Below are 25,091 nucleotides of genomic sequence, written 5' to 3'. Positions count from 1 at the left end.
ATGCACTCGGTGCATGGTCTTCTAGTAAAAGCCAAGACTCATGCCACATGAACATCTTATAACACTTCTGAAAGAGCTTATATATTCAGGAGGATGAGAAGAAATTCCAGCCCAACCCTTAGGGTTCTCCTGTAACGGTGTTGTGCTTCCTTGGCATGAAAGCAGAATGGGTTTCTTTGTGCCATTGTCATCCTTTAGAAAAGAAAGGAAGTTCCCAGTCCCTCTGGAAGGTTCTCTGCAAAGCCTGCTGACAACGAGGTGTCTTCCAATGATATTTCAGGGGCTGGTTATCATGTAGACAATGAAGAAGCAAGGTTTAGCATTTCAAATTCAGTGATTTTGCTGTTAGAGAAGGGTTGTCCCTGATTCCAACAAAAAGAAAAAAAGGAAAGTCTGTTTCTAGTCCTAGTGATTGTAAAAATTCAAAAATTTGACCTCTTCAGGCCCTCACACCAGAAAGCAAATGAAAAATGAAAAAATGTGCTTAAAATTATTCAGGCCTTCGGGTGGGCTCGCTCATGAATTTTGGATACCTCAAAGATGATGACATATTTTAGTTTTCTAGTTCCCCACTGAGTAAGCATAGCTCAACTCAGTTGCAGGCTGATTACTTGGCAGTTTTCATAGTATTCAGTTTGGCAACCAGTGAGGGGTTAGAGACAAGTCAAAAGTGATAAAACAGGATTTTCTCTGTCAGGATGGCAATTACTTTGGTAGGATTTGTCTCACAGTGGACTGTGCTAAGCTCAACTATCTTTCTCCTGGTGTGGACTAAGAGACATTTACCTTAGCTCAGCACATGGGAAGCCACCTGCTGAAGAATGGCAAGTTGAGGGTAGACCAGCACTTCTGGGGAAAATAATATCTTGTGTGAAGAGATAACTTTCACTGAGAACATTGTATGGAAAAAAATAACAGTGGAGACAATTTTTCTAGAGAGGATGGGATGGAGAAAGGGGGAGAGGAGAGGAGAGGAGAGGAGAGGAGAGGAGAGGAGAGGAGAGGAGAGGAGAGGAGAGGAGAGAAGAGAAGAGAAGAGAAGAGAAGAGAAGAGAAGAGAAGAGAAGAGAAGAGAAGAGAAGAGAAGAGAAGAGAAGAGAAGAGACGAGACGAGACGAGAAGAGAAGAGAAGAGAAGAGAAGAGAAGAGAAGAGAAGAGAAGAGAAGAGAAGAGAAGAGAAGAGAAGAGAAGAGAAGAGTCCCCAATATTTTGTTTTACAGAATCTGAAGGGCAACCTGAATTTGAAACAGTTTAAATTTCTTTTTTTTTTTTTTTCCTATGGCACAGTAAGACTGTTTGGCCTTCCTGAAAATTAGAGGCCATCCATTTCAGTTTTCTTCTCAGGGGAAACCTATAATATTGGTAATACGACATCCACACAGTTGCACTGTAATCATAATAGTATGTTAATCCATATAATTACCATGAGAAGCAATGCAGATTTGACCATAATTATCTGTATCTCACATAACCATGGAAAATTCATGTTATTTTGATTCTGCTGATTGATGTGTCATTTTGGAGCCAGCATCTGGACACTGTCTCCTGATGGCTACCTAGCAGGCTTTGAACTAGGTACCTCCAGGCTGAAAATATGAGGCCAGGTCCTAAGGTGACAGATATCAACATAGCTTCACTTAAGTTAGGGCAGCTGCTAAGCCATAGCTGGGTGTCTGCTGGTGGCATGAATTTGTTCTTGCTTCTTCCCAAAAACACAGGAAAAAAAATTGCAGAGTTCAGAGAAGGACAGACAAAGTGATCTGTGAAAAGACATCTTATGACAGGAGGAACAGACAGGCTGTGGGAGAGTGTGAGGGTTCTGCATTTCCCCACTGAGCACTTCGGATGGATTTTGAGAGGAGAAAAGTTCATGAACTTAATGGAGAGGTTTCACCAAGGAGCATTGGAGATAATCTCTGCTATTTCTCTCTGCACATATTAATGGTGATCTTCCATTGTTACTGAGGGCAATGCAAAAAAAATCATGTGTGTAAAAAACCAGATTCCCCTTGGAGTAGAAGCAAAAGTAACCAGTGAACCTCAGATGCTACAAACACAAAATGAATGACTGAAGATGATTGACCTTAAATGTGAAGATTTGCAGAAGGTCAGGGTGAGAGGAAGTGAAATGAAGCAGATTTTGAGCCTCTCAGTGTATTACACTGGATACTCCTTGTACTTATGTCATAGGAGGAGATCAGAAATTTACAGGCTCCCCCATTGTCTTCTTGCCTCCCATTTATGTCAAAACTGCGCCTGTCCCTTTCAGAAGTACAATTAATCCTTGAAAGCCATTGGAGCAGAAAATTATGCAAATTAATTTTCAAGTTTGAAGAAAGGATTAAGAATTGAGAGGAGCCAAAGTGAGGGGCTAAATTTCGGTCTTGCACACCATGCTTTCTTCTCACTGTGTGTCAGACAAACGCATGACTCTGACTTGTGAAGATTATGCCACTGTAAGGGATCTTTACAGACGAATCTGGGTCTCCTGCACAACAGTAACAGCAGATATTCACAGACCTCATACTAGCAGCTTTTCGTGGAGCTATTCCTGCATGCCATGGATTGCTGGGACTTTCCTAAATGAACCTGGTAGCTGAGATAATTTGCAGGCTGGTTTAAAAGTGAGAGTGTCACAGTGGTGAAGCAAAAGCTGTTTCTGCTCCCTTGGAACTGGAGTCTGCTGTGACCATTTTCCCTGTACTGCCAAAGTTAAAATCACAACAACATTAGAAATTAGTCATGGGCAGGCTCAAAGGCATTTTATTCGTGGGAAAGGTCATTTACTATGAATGTAAGTGATGTAAACAGTGCATGGTGACATGTTATGCTCCTTCTCTTTTTTTTTTCCTTTTTTTTTTTTTTTTTCTCTATGAACACCCATTGATATTACAGGCCAAGGGCTTAAATGTACATATCTTTTTCTTCTTTTTGTTTTTTCCTCCTTTTCCTTCCTCCTGGTCTGATAATTTCTGTGCTTCTGCTTGTCTTCAGATTTTAAGAACAAGACAGTACCTGTTTTATTTGTGGATTCCAAGCCTGTTCACAGATTGCTCCATTCCCCCTGCCTTGGCAGTCATCACACCATGTTTGTGCTGGTTTTTCACAGAGCTAAACCTCACCTGTCACTTTCATCTGCTAACAAGGTTTCCATAACAAGCAACGGAGTGCTGAGGAAGATGCATATATTACCTCCTTTCACTGTCATTCCTTCTCCTAACTGCTCATATCAGGTAGAACATTCATCCTGGATACTTATATGCTTCTCCCTTCTAAATTTTCATCTACCAAACCAGAGCACTTTCACCCACAGAGCAGAAGCAGGAGCTTGCTCTGATGGGAGGTAATGGGATCCATCTGCTTTCAATAGATATGGTTATGCATCACCCTGCTGCTCCCAAACACTCCTTTTAACCCTTTCACATACTCTGCCAGATCCCTAAGTGCCATCCCGTGTCTCTGAATGACTGGGAGGAGAATAATGAAGTAAACAAGAAAGAGTTAAGCATGGTTGAAGGCCAGCTTACTGCCCAGATGACTTCTTTACACACTGGCGTCATTCAGAAGTAAGTGACATTTCAATATTCACTGGCTCTCCTTCAGAGAAACTCTATCTCCCTTCAGATCTCCAAGCACCCTCCTAGGTTATCTCAGACCACTTTTCTAGAAGAGGCAGCCTTTCCTGAAGTTGTCAGGCTGAGCTGTTCAGAAAGTTTGTTGTAGAGTTTTAGTGTTTCTATCACATGGCTCTTTTCACCAAGAGATTGTCTCTACTTCCATCTACATTTGCCCTAAACTGAAATCTTCTGAGTAATTTTTTCGTCATTAACTGATACCATAAACATCAGAAATTAATGGGTTTTAATTCAGAAGTTGGTGAAAATCAGTTGTATCATTTTTGGGATGTTCATTAAGGTGTATAATTTTCAATATTATTGGTGAATGGTAATTCTGTTCTTTGTTTAAATGAGAACACCAAGTTGAGTACAAGGGATTAATTTCGAGAAAGTGAATTGCCAGTGAAGCAAAGAGTAAATGATAAATATGTAATTTTTGTGTTTCTATTTCTCTTATTATGATCTACTTGCAAAAACTTTTACTAGAAGGGAGATTATGCAAAAAGCAGTTTAATGTCTGTGTTACTTGGTAGTGTTTAGGCTAAGATATATGTCCATCAGTCATTTTTATATTCATCTGCTTCATATTCAAATATCACCTCTGCTGAAATTACAGGCAAAACATTTCTGCAACAAAATATTAAACTCTGCTTTTCCAGGTCAATATAGTATTTCCCAGTTTGCCAAACTGATATTGCAATAACATTTCCTTGTGTTACCATAATGATCAGAGAGATTTCTGCTATATCATGCTTCTCCAAGCCCAAAACAATAACCAATTTTTCTAGAAGAAATATCCACCTACTTGTGAACAGGGAACCAGTCAGTGATATAAAAGTGCCTCCTTTTCATGAAGGAATGGTAAACTAGACCAATGAAATCTATGTTTTCTTGTCAAACAGTAGTGAAAAGTCAGATTGCAGCCAGTCTAATGCTGTTGTTATCATTCTCTGTGTACCCACAAGTTGGTCTCCTTCAGTTAGGCCAGGCTAATAAAGCTGAGCTGAGGTGTGCAAAGCATTCACTGACTTTGGAAAGTTAAAGAAAGCTTAGGGGATAATTGATTAAAAGTCTAGGCTTGCTGAGCTGTGAACTCAGTTATGTTTCTTTCAACACCAGCCATCTTGCTGCCCATGACTGTATTTTATATCCAAGATTTAATGGAGGAGGGAGGATTTGGTTGTGGGGGTAATTGGGAGTGGGGAGCCAAAGGTGCACATTTTTAGAAGTTCCTTCAATTTTTGGGGCTGAAATCTCAAAAAGCTAATTGCTCTCCAACGGCACTTGGAGAAAAAGCACACTTACACAGTGTGTTTGAACTCAGAAAACTGAATAAATTTTCTTCCTCCTAGCCTAGAAGATTTGACTGGAATACTTCTTTTTCTTTCTTTCTTTTTTCTTTTTTTTCCCCCAAGTGGTTCCTCTGCTCAAAGCATGTCTTTGTTTTGTACTTTCTTACTTAATTTCAACTATTTTAGTTGATTTATTTTCAGCTGGTGCCTTGTTGTTCTGGTTGGGAAGGCAGTAACCAGCCACAGCTTGAAAGGAGGAAAATCACAGATTGCTTTCTAAGGGTGGCCTGAAGAATGCCAGTAGAATTTCTCATGTCCATCACTCATGAGGCAAAGATTTGTCTTCACAGCTTAGAGTTGTGATTCAGGTCACACAATTTGAATTTAGATCTACTGACATTATGATTACATAAGATGATGCTCTCTGAAGAAAGGCTCCTGCCTCTCTTTAGCCTGTTTCTAGTTATGAGGTGCTCACTTGAAACAGGAAAACAATTTCAGGAAGCTTCCTCTGCATGTGCACTGGTAAGATAGAAAGCAAGCAATCTTGTGGATCATGAAGGAAAAAAAGGTGTTTTATAAGAAAGAGTGATTATTTGTCTCAGAAATGGTGGTAGTCATTAGACGAATATAAAATGGGAATGTGTGGCAATATTCTTCTAAATAATATCCATTTTCTGTTTCTCTGCTTCTGCCCTTTACTTCATCTTCTGTTTCACCCAGTTGAAAAGTCTCAGTTGTTTCCATTCCTCCCCGTATCACCACTAATAGAGTTTTCCATTACTCCTTTTCCATTCTCTTTATTCCCCGTTTGTCTCCTTGGATCGCCTTTGGCATTTTTAGCTGTCACTCTAATTTTTCATTTGTGTGCTCCAGCACACAAACACAGGCTCCTGTACACACACCCACGAGCAGCCACAAACTCTCTCTCTTGCTCCCTCTCTGTCTGCACCTTCTCTGAGGACAAGGATTCCTCTCTCAGCTGCTTCCTGGTTACACAAGTGATTCCCACAAAGTCTGGGGGTTAGTTTGACACCATTGTTTTTCATTTTGTCCTATTTTACTGTAATCATGGCCTTGGAGAGGTTTTGGTTCTGCTCTCGTCTTATCAAGGCGAAGCTGATTTTTTTTTTTTTTGGCCTCATTTTTCTCTCTGGCTTTCTACTTGTTATTTTATTGAATTGCTAGGAATGCAAGACTTTTTAATGTGCCACTGAAGAAGGTAAATGCTGTAAAGGTTTGAGGGAACATTGTTGCTCTGAAATTGCAGGTTAGCCCCTCTCTCACCCTCTTTTGTACTGGGGGTGAGTAGAAAAGACATTCAGAAATATTCACGTACCTGCTCAGATACACCCTCTTTCTTTCTCAGAATATACAGCTTACTATTATCTCTACATCACTGGAAAAAAGGGGGGGTAATATCTATAAATTGCCAGAAGTCTGATTACTTCTAAATAACCATGACTGCGTCATACCTGATAGTTCAAATAACCCTGGTACTTGGTTTTCCTCATTGCTTTATAACTGTGGGTAATATCTTGAATTAAGCCTTGAAGGAACATAGGCATATTTCACAGGTTAAACAGGATCATTTCTTCCTAGAAAGACTAGGATTAGGTTTGATTTTCACCTGCATAAATGCACACAGAGAGTAGGGAGACGCTGGCACAGGGTGACCCAAGAAGTTGTGGATGCCCCAAAACCCTGGAGGTGTGGAAGGCCAGTTTGGATGGGGATCTGAGCACCCTGGGGTAGTGGAAGGTGTCCCTGACACCATCAGGGGGGTGGAATGAAGTGTTCTCTGAGGTCCCTTCCAACACGAACCATCCTGTGATTCTGTTATTCATATATAAACACCTTTATGCTGGATCTTTTTTTCCAACCAATGTTGTTTTTCAGCAGATTAAAGGGTGCTTGGCCTAAAAGCTGCTCCAAAAAGCCCAACTGCAGTATTTCTCCAAGCAGCACCCTCACCGAATGTTCTGTCCCTACAAAAGATTGGAAAACCTTTGCTTTAAACTGTTCTCCCCCAGTGCCCCCTTTCCTAAAGAACCTCCCTGCATTATTGTGCTTTCTGGCTCGGTGATCTCAGTAATAGAAGATGTCCTTAGGAAATGGTTTAGATAGCATACTTGTGTGAAATTCTTATGCAAAAAACTCTGTGGGGCTGGCTGACCTGGTTCACCAGGCAGCTTCTGCTCCTGCTCTGAAGGCAGAATGGAGAGGCTGTGTGCTCCCTTGCTGCTCCAGCAAAGTGTGTTCTGCTGCTCTGTGTTATCTACTTATTATGCATTTATTAAGCTCTTTGGGTGACTAAGTTGTTTGCATAACAGGCTGTATTTCTGGCAGTAACTCTCCCCTTGGAGGAGGGATGTGTGTGAACGCCTGCTCGTGGCTACCGTGGCTACAAGCACGCAGGCACCTTTCAGCCACAGGAGGAGGACCAGCCTCCTGGCCAGGTGAAAATTTCTGCTGCATTGTTCTCTGCTGGCAGCTGTGGACTGTGAGAGGGCTCCTGTGAGCTCGGGGCTGTGTGGTGCCAAAGGCTGAGGGAGCACAGCCACCGTATCCAAGGGCTTTTGCAAACACTGCTCAAAGCAGGATAAATTCCTCATCAAACCAAGCAAAATCCCAACTCCTCCCTGAGCTGCAGTTGCTGCTGGATCAGGGATCTTGTTAGGTTTGTAGCTTTTGGATTAGCGAGACCCTTTATTAACTGGGACCAAAAAACCTTCTCTGAATGGCTAAATCCTGAATTACTGAGCCTTATTCTCCTGGTCTCCAGGAAAGGTCATTGGTGTAGGCCTCCTTGCATCTTCAGTGTAAAAATGTGTCACTGTGGGTGGTCACTCTCTCAGCTACTGTGCACCAGCTTTGTGGAAGTCATGGCCTATTGACACTGAGAACATCTCTACCTTCCCTTTGTAGGAATCTGAATTTAAGCCATGCGGTATTTGTGTAGCCAGTTAAGGGTTTAACCAGTTATTCACCCTGCAAGATGAATAAAATTCAAAGTTTTGAGTTTGCAGGGAGAAATTTGACTACTTTAACCTGAGAAAGGACTGTCAAGGTCTGTGCTGTACTGCATTGCTGAATTTGTTAATAAGCACACATAACTTAATAGATCTAAACTCCAAGCACTTTGATCATGATAATAGTATTTCCTGATATACACAATGTGATGATGGCTTGGGATTAAATTAAAACATTTTCAGTTGTTTCCAGCTTAGTTAAATCAAAGCGTTTAATCCCACAGATATTTTGCAATTTATTTTGTAAGACAGGTAAACTTGCAGCGCTTTGTTTTGTGTTAGTGGACTTAACACAATTCTTTTATACTTGAGCAAGGAAAGTAAATAAGCATGAACCAGCAGACATGAACAGTAATGAATTTAACATGGTAAAAAAAGTTAAGTTTCAGGTCACAGTTTGTCCTATAAACTTTGCATTTTCAATGAATTGTGCTAGTAGTAGGTTTCTTTTTATTTATCCCATCATGAAACCATGTTCTGTGCACATATTGCTGAAAGCAAAATTGAGATTTTTAAAATGACCAAGTTTGGGTTTTTTGTTGTCTTTGGTTTTTGGGGGTTTGTTTGTTTGTTTTTTAGTTTTGTTTGTGTTGGGAGATTTTTGTTAATTTGTTTGGTTTTGTTTGGTTGGTTTTGAGGTTGCTTTATTTGGGTTTTTTTGTTGTTGTTGTTTTGGGGGGTTTTTTTGGTTTTGGGTTTTTTTTTGTTTGTTTGTTTATTTTTTGTTTTTGTTTGTGTTGGGAGATTTTGTTCATTTGTTTGTTTTTGTTTGGTTGGTTTTGAGGTTGGTTTATTTGGGTTTTTTTTGTTGTTGTTGGTTTTGGGGTTTTTTTTGGTTTTTTGGGTTTTGTTTGTTTGTTTTTTGTTTGTTTGTTTGTTTGTTTATTTCAGGGGTTTTGTCTTTTTTTTTTTTTTTTTTTTTTTTTTTTTTTTTTTTTTTTTTTTTTTTTTTTTTTTTTTTTTTTTCCCCTCTTGTTTTTGTTTCTGTTGACCATTGGCAGGAGAAGACAACTGGGGGTGTGTGGACTAAATTAAACTTGGGGTGGACACAAGTGATTTAGATCAGCATTCTCCCTGCAGCCGTGTGTGCCAGCCAGGTACTCCACGCTGCTGCTTTAATGCACAAGGCACAGAGGAGTCCTGTGTTCTGAATAACTTTATCCTGGAATCTCTGGCTGGAGCTAATGTGGCACATTGAAAGGAGCATTAATAAGGCGAAGGAGCAGTCTTCATGATCTTGTTTAGACAGTGGCAGGAGAGCCACAACATTTCACTGTCGAGCTGCTCCTCCTCTAACATCAGGACCTGAAGCACTTTCATTTTATTGGGAAGAGTTGGTTACATCCAGTTTTAGGCAGGGGGGCTGTGCTGTGCAGCACATTCTGCTCTCCCTGGTGAAGTACACACCTTTTTTGAAGCTTAAACCTGTGAAGAACCACTGAAGGTGCTCACAGAGGCTGGCAAGGAGTCAGAAGATCACAAAGGGACTAAAAACTGCAGCAGGAAAGCCTGCTGCCCACATTCCTACAGACACACACACACTGACACGGAGCTGGGAACAGCTCTGGCACAGCACACATATGCAAATCACGGGGACACTGCTTAACTTCAGAGTTCAGTGGGGGGGCTTGGTGTTGGGTCACTCATCTCGATGGAGGCAAAGGGAACCTGGCTGGGTCAAGGGGAGCTGATGTGCCAACAGGAGGAGTTGCCCCTTGTGCCTGCTATGGTATCTGCTCACTGTTTCTTCCAAATAGGAGTTTCCTTACTGTTTTCCTCTTTGTCTCCTTCAGATGTGCTTCTTCCTTCTTCATCTTGCTTCCTTTCTCCCTTTGAGGCACAATGTTCCTTCCCCCTCCTACCCTCCCTCTTTGTTAGTTGCCTTTCCTATTATTCTGCAAATACATGCAAACACTGAGGGACTTCGAGCAGATTCAAACTGGTACCTCTGTCTAGCCCCAGAACCAAGCTGAGTTTTGTGTATTCTCTTCCACTTTGTTCTGGTTTATTGTATCTCTTCCTTCTGCACTGCTTTAAATTGTTCACTGAGGAATTCCAAGTCTTTATTTAATGATTTAGCAGAGCTCCTCTCTGAACTCACAGTAAATTTCACTGAGCATCTGTTTGTGAGTTTGAATTTTGTCTTGCACTGAATTCTTTCACTTGCAGTGCATGGTTTTATAGCACCCTTAGATTCATTTAATCTTGTGTAACACATGAATGATCCCACTCATTCTAAAGGCCACATGCTTGATTTGGTAATTACTATGGGTCTGTCTCTGACTAGTTTGGTTTTGTCTCTGTTTCTTGTCTGTTAATTATTTCTTGAGATCTTGCAGTATCTTATCTCCCATCTCCAGTTCATACTGGTATTTATTGTTCTCCTTTTTAATTCTGAAATTTGAATTCTGTAGAAGTTCTGCCTTATTTTTTTCCTCTTTTAATGCCAAGACCATATTTAGTTTATCAGTTTTGTTGCCTAAGAGGCCATCAGACACATTGTCCTTTCACACACAAGGTTTGTGCTCTTCCAAGACCATCTCTAAGCCCTGGTAGCCTGGCGATTTTGTAAGTGTCAAGACCGGGTAGGTTTTAGACAAGCCTATGAGAAAGCATGAACTTCACTGGCTCTAAATGTTCAAAAATCCTCTCTTGAAGCTGTCTCTACAAAAAAAATCTCTCTCCCCCCAGCCTGTGGTTGCCATCAGAATGATTTGACCTGGTTTTGTGTGTGTGTGTGTGTGTGTGTGTGTGTGTGTGTGTGTGCAGAAATAAGTCAGGACTTTCCCTCTACAGCCATTTAGCAGGCCTACAGGTCTAAAAGAGGGCCATTCCAAGTGTTCTGAATTCCCTTCTGTGTCCCAGTCCCTGGTAATAGAGAAAGCTAAATATTACTGAAAAGTTATTCAGAAGTTACAGGCAGAGCCTGCTTTGGGACATGCATGAAGCTGGACTGCTTGCAAAGGGCCCCTTTCCTTTTCCTTTTCCTTTTCCTTTTCCTTTTCCTTTTCCTTTTCCTTTTCCTTTTCCTTTTCCTTTTCCTTTTCCTTTTCCTTTTCCTTTTCCTTTTCCTTTTCCTTTTCCTTTTCCTTTTCCTTTTCCTTTTCCTTTTCCTTTTCCTTTTCCTTTTCCTTTTCCTTTCCTTTCTTCTCTTTCTTTAATTTTTCTTTCTCTCTCTCCCCACTAATTCCTTTTCAAATGAAACCAAGACAGAAAAATGCTCCTGTTAGGTCAGGAGTCAGATCTTTCAGGAGACCTCTATACCTGGCCAGAAACACAATAAATTTGTTGAGTTAACAGCAGTGTAACAGTGGAAAGATCCGATTTTGTACCTTTACAAAGCCAGCAGAGCTAACCAAGGTTGTTGGGGTGGTGCAATATTCCTGAGGAGCTCCTTCTGATCCCTGCCCCACCTCTCAGGAGATGTTTCCTGGAATTCTGGGTTGTTCTGCTTTGTGCTGTGTGTGTCAGGACGTGTGATGTTCAGGGCAGTGAAACAGACCATCATTTCTAAGAAACGAGATGTCTGCTGCGGCAGAGTGAGTGCTGAAGTCCCGAGCATGTAATTTTGTCTCGAGCAAAGTGATCTCTGAAATATACAAGGGTAGCATGAACTACATGACAACTACGACTAAAAAAACCTTATTTTTTGAATTGGAAAAGCTTTTCATCCAAAGGCTGCGAGGGAGGGTGAAGTTTGTAATATGATGATTCAGGTGCCAGTGGAACACTGGACCATCTCTAACAAAGGTCTTAATTTGAGATGTGTTAAACCTCCAAAATTAAGATTAGGAGAACATACAAATAACAGAGAATTTTGCCTGTTGAAACTTTTGAACAAACTGGCAGCCTTTCATTTTGCTGAGAATATTTCATGTAGTTTTCGGATATTTAATGAAATGATTTGCATTTAAAAAATATTTCCTGATTCAAAACAAAATGTAGCTGCAGAGAAAATAGTTAACTTCTGTTGTTTTTTTCTTCCTTTCTTCCACTCCCTCTTCCCCCTCCTCAACTGAGGAGATAAACAAGGAAACTAAATTATATTTATTTTAATTTCTTCTGATTTGAAAGGAAGTGAATATTGTTTCCAATTGATGAGAAATACTTTTGAGCATGAATCATTTAATTGAAAAAATTCAGTACATTAAAATATTAATATATTAGCATATTTTCAGATGCAGATTTTCCCACTGAACATCTTTCAAGAGTCCTGCTCAGATTACAACTTTTCCAATGCCTTCAGAATTTTGGGAAGTCTTGGGGAGTACAGCTGCTCACACTGGCCAATTCCAGAATCAAAAATTTGAAAGTCAAGTCTGAGATGTCCAAGCCCATAACCTCACACAACCCACCTGAAAAAAAGAAATTATGCTGAGAGTTTGGCTGCTTGCTGGGTTGGGGTATAATTCATAAAGCATGGAACTAAATAACATGTGGAGGCCAAAACTCTTCTACGTGGAAAACCCTTGACAAGGCTGCATTCAGGGCTGTTGAGATAATTATCTGAAATAAATTATCTGAAGCAACAGACAGGCACATAAACAGAGAGGCAGAGGAAAAGAGGCCCTTCTGAGAAGAAGTCCTGATATCCCCCCTCCCACATTTTTACCTCACTTCAGGTCAAGTGAGACACTTCCCCCCAGCAGCACATCATGTCCTAGGAGAAAACAAGTCCTCAGCTTCTCAAGGTCACTGGTATTGTTTTGTGCCTTTGCACAGGGAGCTGGTTCCTGCAATCAGACTTCCTTGATGTCCTTCTCTCATGGAGGGAATCAAAGAGCTCCATTTGTGAAAGGCTGACAAGCCCTGGCATACTTGGAGAGACCAAACAAAGGTTAGTGTGGGTGGGTATCATGAGTCATTTCTATGACTAAGACGCTCGGATAAACTACCCCTTCCTGGTAATTTAAATTTATGAAGGTCATGGGCCGTCTAATGAATCAGTGTGTCTAAATGAATCCAAGTGTGATGCTCATGATGTTAAACACACCAAAAAAAAAAAAAAAAAAAAAAAAAAAGAAAAAATCAGGTGAAGGTAAAGATTTAGTTCTCTGTGATCTAATTCAGCATGAGGCCTTTATTCCTGCATGTGCTATCAAAATGTGGTTAGCTGGTAATGCTGACGTGGTGCTTCTGTTTCCTGCTATTTCCTGTTATTGATGCTGGACTTGGACAGTCAGCACTTACTAGAAGCCACTAAAATGCCTTCTATGGTCTCTGAAAGGACTTTTCTGGCCAGAGTCAGAATGGAGGGGATTCCTCCATTTTTGTGGTTCAGGAGAGCATGGGCTTTCTAACCCCAAACTACTCGAGGTACTTCTGTCCTTATTAACAGAATTTTAATTAACAGCAGGGAATTTAGAAAGAGGCTTAACTCCAAATGCTGTGTGCTAGTTGTGGGCAATGAAAGTGGTATCTGAATGCAAAAGAAAGCTTCACACGTGAAATATGAACGAATATCAATCACTGGTGCAGAGGACACAGCTTTCATCCAGGAGACTGCAGATCCTGGATCCTCAGCAGTGGACAACTGTGGTCCTTAAGAGTTGATGACTGTTGGTAACTGATGGAACAAGGAGAGGGGACACTTAAAAATACGTCCTGACACATCCTTTTCTGTGTTGTTTCCAAAGTCACAGCTCATTCCTGACCTCTGCCAGCCCTCTTAAAATGACAGGTCTGTGTTCACCCCCACCCCGCTAGGTTGCATCCAGGCTTTCCAGCACATTTTCCTCCTGGTTGCCTGCCTCAGTCTCCCTTGCTGACAACCAGAAGATGATGCAACGTGTTCTCTGTTCATGTGTGGCCACCAAATGAAGACAGCATGTCATTTATGGAGGTGGAAGTGGCTGCCTCTGAGTGGCAGCAGAGCCTACAGAAGCAGTCCATAACCTTCCAGTTACCAAGCAGGGAGTGGTGGGGCTGGCCTTTAGGGAGTCACCTGAGAGCCCTTGAGTGGAAGATGAAAAACATCTTGTTCTGAGTGTCTGGCATCCAGGAGAGGAAATGAACTTGGGTTTATGACATGGGTAGCAAAACAACAGGAGGTCAGATTATGGAAATGCCTTTTAAGTGATGTTTGTTCTCTTGCAGCATTCAAAGCAGCTGAGGGATATTTCAGTAGGAAGGACTTGGCTGGCTGACTTGGCAGAGCACCCCGTTGTTCCTCACCTACCTCCCACCAAACAGTGAAGAATAAGTGTTGGGTGTCAGGCTGTAGACTTCACTTTTAAAATTCAGGAAGTCTTGACTGCTCTCTAGGATCCAGCCGCAGGATCTCAGACCTGCTGATATTTTCAGATAGCTGGGAACTATGAATAGTGTGGAAAAGAGCCTCATGTAAAGGACTTGAAAGGACACAATAAATGCCCCCCATGTAAACAGTAATGAGCTACCTAACAACCTTGTCTCTTGTGTTCATGACAACCTTTCCTTTCTTTGCATGTGTGAGGAACATATGGGTTCACATTTATGCAGGTATGCTTTGATTAATGCCTTTATTGTTAGCCGTAGAATGCAACCCTTGTTTAAATTTCCATTTTGTTTGGTACAGTTTTTGCTGTACATTATTGGGCAGAATATCTTTGTTGGTTCGTTTACAATGGTAAGTGCTCTTCTCTCTGGGGCCACCACCAATGCTTTTACATTCTGATAGGTTCAGTCTTGCTGCTGGCACAGATCTCTGTGACTTCATGTCCAAAAATGCATGCCCTGTTAGGCACTCTGAAAAGATGTTTCATTACTGCTACGGAATAGAGGACACTCAACTTATCTCTTATTGAAACGAAAAGGTGGGTCTGAAGTGAATTGCTCCCCCTCTTTTGCCTTTCAGCAGCTCTCTCTTTCTGTATGTGAATGTGTGTTTGTGGTTATATATACCAGTATCAGCTACTTTGGAACTGTACACTGCTTTTGGTGTATAAAGCTACTGTGAAAAAACTGCTAAACACAGAGATGTGCATCTCAGAGATGAGAAACTGAGGCACAGAAAAGCTGGGAACTAGATTTTCTCCGTTTTGAGACATATATTCTGGGCGGGTGACTGAGATGAGATAGCTGAATGAGATACTCAGAGAGCTACTGCAAAATAATTTTTATACAATATCTTGAACTAAGCACAGCAAACAGTGAATTGAGCTGTCCTGTTTGGTTCCCCACTGCTGAGGTGATAGAGATTATATTTGTACCCACCAGACTGCAAGACAGGGAGGGCTGATTCCATCTGGGGAAGCAGCCTGAAATGGCTTTTTCCACAGCTTCTGGCTCTTAACATTTTCTTATCCTGAAAACTCTTCTCAACCTTTAGGAACTCAAAATAGTCAGGCCTCTAAATTGGCTGCTTTTTGTTGTTTGTCCTGACATGAGGACATCCCATTGAACAGGGCTGGATGTCATTTGCCACCCAAATGGTCACCAGAGCTTGCAGGTTGAGGCTGGGTGGTGGCTGAATGTGAGTTAATGTCTCATTGGTGGCAGCCTGGCTTCACAGATAAGACACTGCAGTGACAGAATTGCCAGGTGTTTTTTTTTAAGGAACCTCAATTAATAAGCACCTATTGCCACAACTCTGGCAGAACTTAGGCTTCAGACTGGTTGCAGAGCAGCAGACTGAAAGCAGCTAGAAGAGAAAAAAAAAATACTGCTGGGCAACATCAAAATGTTGACTACAGGGTCCCTCCAGTGCAAAATATTCTGGGACACTAATAAAAATAAATTAATCCTTCCAGCCAACTTAAATATCCCTTGACATAAAGAATTTAGATTCACTATTTTTAAACACTGAAGAAAAAAAAATTATCACTTGTGCAATGTTGTTACAAGATTTCTCCCATAGCCCTTAACTCAGGCATATTTTATAGTGTGTATAAATACATAAGAAATTGCACAGAGCAGTTTATATTTAATAAGAAAACAGGAATAGAAAATTATAATATGTACAGAATAAGACGGGATTTAACTTTTTCTGGGCCATTGGATGTTAAAATCTTCTATCTCCATGGGGGTTTGCCAGAATTCCTCCATGCTCCAGCAGCAGACAATGAACTAGATTGTGACTCCATGGAGCTGAATTCCTCCAAGCAAATAGCTGGGATGGATAACATGCCATGCCCCAGTGCCATGCACTTCTGGTGCAGTACTTGCTAGGTCAGAATTTTCTAGCTTGTAGACAAGGCCCCCATGACAGGGAAGGGTGGGATGGCTGGAGGGGCAGGGCTAGGGAGCAGAGTCATCTGTAGTTTTGGGGATCTCACTGGCCAGCACCCCTGCAGAAGGTCAGCAATGTCTCCTCCTGCCGTGGTGGTATGTGGCAAAAATCTGAGACCACACTGTCATAGCCACGTCATTCCCTAGCCTAGGAATGGGAGATCTCTGGAAAAACTATGCTTGTCTGATGAAGGCATTTTTCAAGAGATGAAAGAAGCAAACTGCCCTGCTGGACACATCGTATAATCTGTTGGCTGTCATGTGAATATGACTTGTGTTGAGGAAATAGACTTGAGGAGCAAGAAGTAGCACTGAGGCACTGAAAAACTGATCCCAGACCACTGGCAAGGTGACCACGTGTGGTACATTACCATGTACCAGACCACCTGTCTTCTTCCTGCTGTGTCACAAAGTGCACGGATGTTAAAAGTCATGTGGTGTACCCTCCTGACTTTATTTGGTGGGGACCCAGAAGAACTTGTCAACAAAACTGAGGACTGATCACAGGCCTCTCACTGAAAATGTTCATCATCTTCCCGAGAAAACAGCTCAAAATATACAACTAAATTTTTTTTTGTGCAGCTTTTTTCAGCGTAGCCATAGTGTTTTGCAATAATTCTCAGGGAATGGAAAGCTTACTTGCTTTCAAGAAACCCATCAGAAGAGCAATAAAAGTGATGAAAATTCTCTTTATGGCTGGTAGTTGACTCCGTACTTATTTGAAAAAAGTCTGCATGTCCAAAGATTAGTCAGATACCCAATCAGACTCTGACATCCATGTCAGGGACAGCTGCTGCTTTGTGTTTCAGCTGTGAGAGTCATCCCATGGACAAGTGGCACAGATGTTGCCTGTGCTGCTGGCACCTGATAGAGACACACTTTGGGAAGGTTTCATCTTTCTGTGGCCACAGTTTCTGACAGCATCCTAAATGGGTTGAAGTAATGCAGCAAAAAACCCTTTCTGTCAGAAACCAAACCTGATGCTTCTCCCAGACCTTAACATTCTGGGTGCTCTGTCTCTCAGAGTGGAGATATCTGAAAATCCAGCTGCTGCATGGGACCAGATCGCCTCTAAGGCCTGGTTCCACATCCCTGCATGGCTGTGACTGTATGAGCTGCACATTTAACTGCTGGCTCACACAGGCTGGGCCCTGCAATTGCTCTTTCTGGGAACAATGCTGTCGAGCAGACCTCCCATCTGAAGCATTTTACCCTGCTCAGAAGCCAAGTTTGGGGTGGCTCCTGAGAGGTTTGGTGCTGTCAGCCCCTTCCCTCTGGCTCCTCAGAGTCAAGGGATGGTTTCTTTGGGGCTGTGTGTGGATGGCAAACCATCTGCTGCACCCAGCTCTCCAGCCTGGAAACACCTTGGGCAGGATGTGCAGCTCTATCTGTCCCAATGGATAGTCTGGGTTTCCAGAGGGATGCTGCTGTTACTGACACGAGTCATGCTGCTGTTTTCTCACAACACTGGCATGAAAAGCTTTGCTGAAGGACCGGGTTACCCTATTTTCAGCAGAGGAATACTCAGGCTGGAACTTGTGCTCTGAACTCCCGTTTTGCTCAGGTGTAAAGCAGGAGGAGGCCACGGGAAGTGCCAGAGCTGGGACTGAAAAAAACTGACTTTTCTTTTTGTGTGCTGGTTAATCTGGCATACACACCTCCACTGATCTCCCTTAATACCCTAGGGCTGAATCTGTAAGCTGGGCTTCAGGCAGTGGCTGCTGTGGCTGGGCACTGAGGGCTGGCATTCCCCAAAAAGCCATGCAAGCCACAAAGGCAAGTGATGGCTGGAGACCGAGGAAAGCTGCCAGGTGACTGCTGATGGGTCAGAGCCTGAGGGCTGACCCAATCCTGCTGGAATGAATGCAAGGTTGCCCATTGATTTAGTGAGGGCTGGGGGAAAGCCTCAGACACAAAGGAAGAGTTAATTAGGACAGGGATGTGTGAGAGAGGCTGCAGATTTCATTGCAAGGGTGGGGACAGTGGTTCCTGCAAAGCACTAGGCAAGTAAACACAGAGAATACACAGGGGAACAAACCCTGGTCTCAAAGCATCTCCCAGGAGACATGGGAAGTTTGGATCTCCGTGGAGAAGAAAAGTTGTGCATAAACAGCACAGAGATGGGTTTTGAAGGGCCCCACCATGGTCAGCCAGCAGAGCTGTAAGGCAGGGGTGGGACACATTGACCTGCTGCTTTTTTGGCTCTTTGTTGTAGTTGTCCCCAGAAGAACAAGCTCAGGAGCCAGGACACAGGCAGCTGGGCTGGTCCAGCCCAGTGAACACCAGCTTCCAGGGACAATTTACAGCTTTCTGTCTCCTGCTGGTGCCAGGAAAAACCACTGGGCATGACTTTCATCTTGGTGGATTCTCCTTATTCTGAGTCTTGGTGTTTCCTCTGGGCCACCCTTGAGTCTAGAGAGTGGACAGGGCACAGGAGATAAAGCTGTGGCCAAATCACGGGTTTTACAATGTAAAAATGGCATACTATCATATTTTCTCAGTTTTTATTTATGTGCTTTGCAATGCACCCACTGGGCTCATGGTGTTTAATTCCTGGAGCTATAGGAGGTATTTAAAGGTTGATTGTTTGGTTGACCTCACCTGTCCACTGACTTCAGTGGGAGTTCCCAATAGATATTAACATAATCCAGATCTTTTCTACATCAGCTCATGCTCCCAGGAAAGCTGGAGTATTCCTGCAAGAGCTGCACTTAGGACAGTATGAACAGAGGATCACTGGCCATATATTAGAAAATGTGGTGTTCCTCAGCTCAGCAGCCTCACTTTTCTGATGCACCAAATAGCAGAGAGAAGGTTTATCAGTGAGAAATACAAATTTAGGCAAAATTTCATTCAATTAGCATCAATCTCAGGGTGAAAAACATCCCGAAACATATGAAATGGAGCTAATATAACATAACCCCCTCTGCACTGAACATATAAAGCAAAAGAACCTTTCAATGTAGCTTTGAAATAGGTTCACCATTAATATTTATATCATTAAGTGGATGGTATTTTCCTGGCAACAGTTTGGTCTCACAGCCTCCTAGGATATTAGAGAGTTTGGCTCAAGCTCATGGTCAGATTTTAGCCAGTTCTTGATTTCACAGCTGGAGCATGATTTTATACATCTCTGTTGAGAAAGAGAGCTTCATGATAGCCTCCAGGCATCAGAAAAGCTCCTTAATTGCTCTCCACAGAATCTGCTGACCAGAGAGAGTTCTTGTTATCTTTAAGCAGTCCTGTTTGTGTTGAAGGATCAAAATCACTCACAAAGAAAACAAAACCATCTCCTTTCTCCCCATCCCCCCGATGTTTCCAATTATCCTAGATTGCTGTCTCTCTCATTGACTAGTAAGTCATCCAAAAGCTAGGACGTATTATGGAAAAAGCCTGTTAGCCCCTTCCCTGGAGTGTCTCAGAGAATTTAGACTCCACTCAGGAGGACTGGAAAGTGGACCACGATAAGGGCTGGCTGTACACACAGCTGGCAAGTGCTGCTTCTGAGGCCACTCCTGAGGTGGCCACTGGCCACTCCTCTGGTCACAGGAAAGCATCAGCAGGCCAGGGTGAGGACAAGGAGCCATCCCCACAGGGACCAAGGAGACTGGTGATTCTCCATTTGTGCTGCAGAGGAGGGCACAGGTGCTGCTTCAAAGCCTGCAGGAAGGGTGGCAAATTCCTTCTGGATGAGGGCTGAGAGCTGTGCCTTGCAGGAGAAACCCTATATCTCCATCTCCTAGTGCATCAGACACGAGCTGAAGATCAGAGATAAAGTGTTTTAACCCAACAGTTCATTGAAGTCTCTGTGGCTGTACCAAAACAAAACAAAAAACAAAATAAAACAAAAATACCCAAAAAACCCCCAAGATCTGGGGCTTTCCCCAGCAGAACACATCGAAGAGCAAGTGGTTTATCACAGATTAGAATCAGATCTCTCCCTCTAACCATAAGCCTCCACCACATCCTCCTACTTGCCACTGTTTGGCTGCACACTGAAAGGAAACAGTGGAAAGGGACGTGGTTATGCCACACCTGGCAAATGTCTGCAGGGGCAGAAACCTCTACAAATGTCACATACACTTATAAATGTCTCAGAATCCACCATCATCCTGCTTGTCTCCGTGTCTGGAAAGTCACATGATTCCTCCCAGTGCACACTATTTTGTGTGTTTAAATGATAGGCCATTATAAATAAAATGCTACTTGAGTGCCTGTAAAAATGCAGAAGTCTTTCAGAACAAGCAAATTACCCCACCTTGTAATTTCATTGAAAACACTGTAAAAATAGCCATACCTTTCATATCCCAAGGAGGAAAAGGTGATAGAGATTTATGTTTTTCCTTGAACACACAGATTTATAACAGTGTGTAATACACATTCATTTCATCCATATTTATAACTGCATTGATGCAGAGTCTGGTATCCATTACTTTAATCTATGTAACTTGATCATCAGAAATTTAAACCATAATTTTTAACACATATCACCAAGAATTTCAGTTTGATTCAAAAAAGAAGAGTATATTAAAATCCCAGGGGCAATTAGTTATTAAAACTGAATTTTTTTGCTTAAATACATCTGTTTGTTCACATAGACTTTGTTCCATTCTGCCTTGTGCTGGGTATTTTACTTCAGGTTAATCCTACAATAACTCACTACAAAGTACCTTGAGGGTAGAAGAAAAAGAAAAAAAACAACCAAAAAAACCCACAGTTAAGGATCATATTTGGAAGAATTCCTGTAAATAAATCTTTTACATCTTGGCAAAGTGAAATCAGGAATTGAAGAGTCAGTGACAGCAGTAGCCTCTAGTCACTTAGAGTGAAGTGGAAAAAATAATTCCAGGCCAAGATCAAAGGCTCCAATTGACAGACAGCAGAAATTAAACCCAGATACCATTTCATAAACATGGAGCGATTGACGTTCACCACATGGTTATTGTCCAGCAATGGAAAATAAAACATCTGTACTCCTCAAGATCCTCAATGGGTGACCCAGAACTGAAATTACTCAGTTGCCTGGTGCTAAGAAGGTGTTCCATTGTTTTCTTTCTCCACTGATTTCATTCTTTCAGCAGCATTAAAAGGTGGAATACGTGGATTGTTAGAAAGTAGTACATTAAAATGAACATACGTTCATTTTCTGACAGGAAATAACCTTCGTTTTTCTCATCTTTGGGCCCATATTTTACTATTCATACTGCAGGTAAACATCAGTAATTCCACAAATTTCCATGGGTTTAGTTTAAATAAAGCAACACAATGTTACATGAAACTAATAGGAAGAGGAAGCTGTCTGTGGTGTTGCAGGAGCAATATTCAAGAATAAGCATTTCATGCTTTCTAAGGGAGGCAAATGACATTTTTCAGAATAATTCTTCACAACCTTCTTTTTTTTTTTTTTCCTTTCTGCCTTCCTCATTGTTTTTCTTATTTCAGATCCATTCATCTGTACAAATAAAAACAGTGGAAAGGGGAGACCATGTAGGAGGTTGCTGCTGAAACCTTTGCATTACTGGGACCAGCAAGGTGATGTTTTTCAGTGAAAGCTACAAATTATGAAAATGATCACTGAAAAGGACAAATAATTTGCCATTTAGAATGAACTTTTTTATTGATAACATTGATTAGTTTTGTGTTGCTATTCTTAGTGCTCACTCCATTGAGGAATTACCTCTTCAATAATGTCTACAAAATTTGTCTGAACTTTACCTGTCAAACTGTAAACTGTTGAACAGTTAAATTATTTTCCTTAGGTAGGAAATTGTAGGAGAAAGATGAAGAATTGAGGATATGTAACACATAGACCTCCAAAAGAAAAAGGAGTGCCCTGTTGCAAAATAATGTCTTTGTTTGAATAATTATATTACAATAACCTCTATATAAAATTGTGGTAAGTGTGGAAATGTCTTATTAAACCAGGAGCATGGGTGAAAGTTGCTCTCAGATTTTTTTCAGATTTTGTTGCTGTAAGAGAAAGATCTTGTCCGCTGTAACCAGAGCTAAAAAATGTGTTCCACAGCCATCTTAGTCCTATTGTATGAGGGCTAAACTCAATCTGAAACACCGAAGAGGCACTGAAAATTAGAAGACAGAAAAAAAAAATCAGACCTCCTCTATTCAAACTTCAAAGCATTTCCTCCACAGTTCATTAAATGTAGTCGCTGACTGGATTCAGAGGTAGAGATGCTCAAAATAAGGTTTTACAAAAGTAATTTGTTCTGTTTCAGATTCCTCTTCAGCTGCAATGCAGTTGCCCTCCTCAAATACAGAATAAAACAGCAGCAAGGAAGAAAAAGACATGTCTCGTCACTTTGAGAAATGTGGGAGGTATGCTGGGCCTCTAAAAAGCTCTCATTTTCTGTTTGATTTGGACAGGTTCCAAGAAATGCAGCTACTCACCAGAAACCTATCTAAAGCTCAAACTCAACAATATTTAGCAGAACATCTCAAAACCACAGCGGCACCCATTAGTTCTCTCCATTGTTTCTCCTGGAAGGATCATGAAAACAGTCTCCTTTCCAGAGACAGACAAATTCCTTCAACAACAACAAAATGCAGATTAAAAAAAAAAAAAAAAAAAAAAAAAAAAAGCAGCACCATGCTTTCTAAAAAATATATTTCCTTACTATATCTTCTACTTGCTAGCAGCCCAGCTTCCAGAGAGCACCAAATGTTTTCTCTCCCAAGCTACCCTTCTGCTGCATCCTATGGTATCGTGGCAGCCCACACAGACTAGATGCAGCAGAGGAACAAATAAATCACTTGCATCTCTCGGTCCCCACAGAGGCTCCATCTCAGGTGTTGTCCTCGCAGTGGGCAGAGGTCCCACAGTTCCACCACGCTGTGAGGCAGCTCAGCCCTCCTGAGCCAGCACCCTTCAAGACTTGTTACCATAACAGCCGAATTTCTCCCCGTGGAGCGATTCCCACCACCGAAAATATGCAAAGTAAAATAAAGTAAAAATATGCACTGTGCTGTCTGCTGAGGAGGCTGATCCCTGTATTGTCTGCACCTACATGGTGAAGCTAAGACAGAGCTGCTGGGGCTTTTTTTTTTTTTTTTTTTTTAAAGACATCTACATTTTTCTGCTGGTGAGAGGAGCAGCGATTTTCTGTCAGTCATCGTGTTTCCCACAGCTGCCATCACACCACTTGAAAACAGACCCCAGGTGACCTGAATCCCAGATCCCCTCAGCCCAGGCAATATGTGAGTTGCCATATGTCGCTGTGGGTAATAGCTGACGCTGAACAGGTGTATGTCATCACAGCAGACCATCTGGAGGGCAGAAGATATTAAAAAAAAAAAAAAAAAAAAAAGGGAAATAAAGGTACATTTCCAACGTACAACTGTTTCTGGGTGACTTTTTCAAGCAAACCTGAATGTGTAATGTCTGCCTTTTTTTTGTTTTCTTTCAGTGACATTACTTAAAATGATAGAAACCGTCACACATGTTTTACTTGACCTGATTCTGCTTTTGTCTATCACTGGTCTATCTTGAAACCTGATTAATAACCACTCCAAAATACCCACAAAGATTTCATTAGGGTTCATTGCTTTAAACTCTTTCCATTAACCTCAGCAGTGGAGATCAGGGTGCCACAAAACTGTTGTACATAAAGCAGGAGGTGACCAGGCAGTAGCCAAGATGAAGAGACTTTCTGAAACTCCACCCAACCACCAATTTGGTTAGTGGGAATGGACTGGGAAAGCTGTTGAAAATATTCTGGTCATCCCACTTGCCTCCCAGCTGAGCCAAAGCAATGGCATCTGTTCTCTGATAAGAAGTTTGGAATTTTGAATGGTTCTTCAATGTCACATCAGGAAATCTGAATCCAGATGCTTAAAATTATGTAGAAGTTGTATGGTTTGGTTTGGTTTTGTGTGTTTCTGGTTTGTATTGGGTTTTTAGGCCTTCCCCCCCTGCCCCCACAGAGAGAAATCTAACATCAAAGAGATGCGGGCATTTCATAGAACATGCCTTTTTTACAAGATTTCTGAAGAAAAAAGTAAGTCCTCTCTCAGTTTGGCAAATGATATAAAAGGAAAACAGGTTGTGACAGGCTTTGATTTGACAACACAAACTTCAACATGGAATTTTTAGGACTCACCACTGCCAATATCTCAGGGTTCTGTGACATAAACCAAAGCCTTGAATGGTCAAGTTTACCATCCTGGCTGAGGCCATGCTATGAAACTTGGATATATCAGAAACTTCCCAAATATTATTTTTTATCCAAGTTTAATTTGGACTCCATGCATAGTAGCATTATACTTTCTTAAAATAAATCATTTGTACAAATAAAAGCTGGGTGGCACTATTTATGTATCGTTTTAAACTTCAGGATAACTGACACGTTTTTTACCACTTTAGAGTAATCTAGTCGTGAGTCACAGGATTTAACTGTTTAGGGATTTTTTGGGGGGAGTGATTCGGTATTGTTTGGGGGTTTTTCTGACATATAACCCCCCAAAAAGCCATTATTTGCCTAACATGCTTGTTTCAGTCTCATTTGAGTGTCTTTTTTTGCAGCAGTTCACAATGTCAATGAATTTAATGTTTTAATTATTAAATCTCTGGTAATTCTTGATCCAAAGATTGCCAGAGTCAGTGGAAACCAGTCAATTTTCTTTCAGAAATTTCATTGCCTTCTAAGAGTTTTAGAAATCAATATCATTTTCTGAGTTAATACTTCATATTCATAAATGATAATAATGTGTAATATTTAAGGTGGTCTTTTGTTTTAAACAAAGGAGAACATAATACCTCTGAATCTCATAATCAAGTGATTTCACTCATTTTCCTATTACCATGGTTTCCAGATGAACGAGATACACAAAGTGTGGCTCCAGATCTTACGAGCAAAAGAATGATTTCCTGGTGTAACTCCACTGAATTTAGCAGAGTTTACATCAGGGAGTAATTTTGCCCAGCAGG

General features: G+C 41.5%; 1 long non-coding RNA gene across 2 annotated transcripts in view; it reads left to right on the top strand.

The window, feature by feature from the left end:
* LOC148219638 (uncharacterized) overlaps positions 1–22,746 on the top strand; it is a 50,681-nt gene extending 27,935 nt beyond the window's left edge. For both annotated transcript variants that reach the window (XR_015799376.1, XR_015799377.1), the window contains exons 3-5: positions 3,437–3,567; positions 12,665–12,779; positions 21,593–22,746. This is a non-coding gene — a long non-coding RNA (uncharacterized LOC148219638). The remainder of the gene's footprint in view (positions 1–3,436; positions 3,568–12,664; positions 12,780–21,592) is intronic.
* The last annotated feature ends 2,345 nt before the right edge of the window (positions 22,747–25,091 follow it).

This window comes from Sturnus vulgaris, chromosome Z (assembly GCF_052056855.1).
Source record: "Sturnus vulgaris isolate bStuVul1 chromosome Z, bStuVul1.hap1, whole genome shotgun sequence".
NCBI classification, from domain to species: domain Eukaryota; kingdom Metazoa; phylum Chordata; class Aves; order Passeriformes; family Sturnidae; genus Sturnus; species Sturnus vulgaris.
The sequence above is the reverse complement of the archived record's forward strand: the minus strand, read 5'-3'. Positions and strand labels throughout refer to the sequence as shown.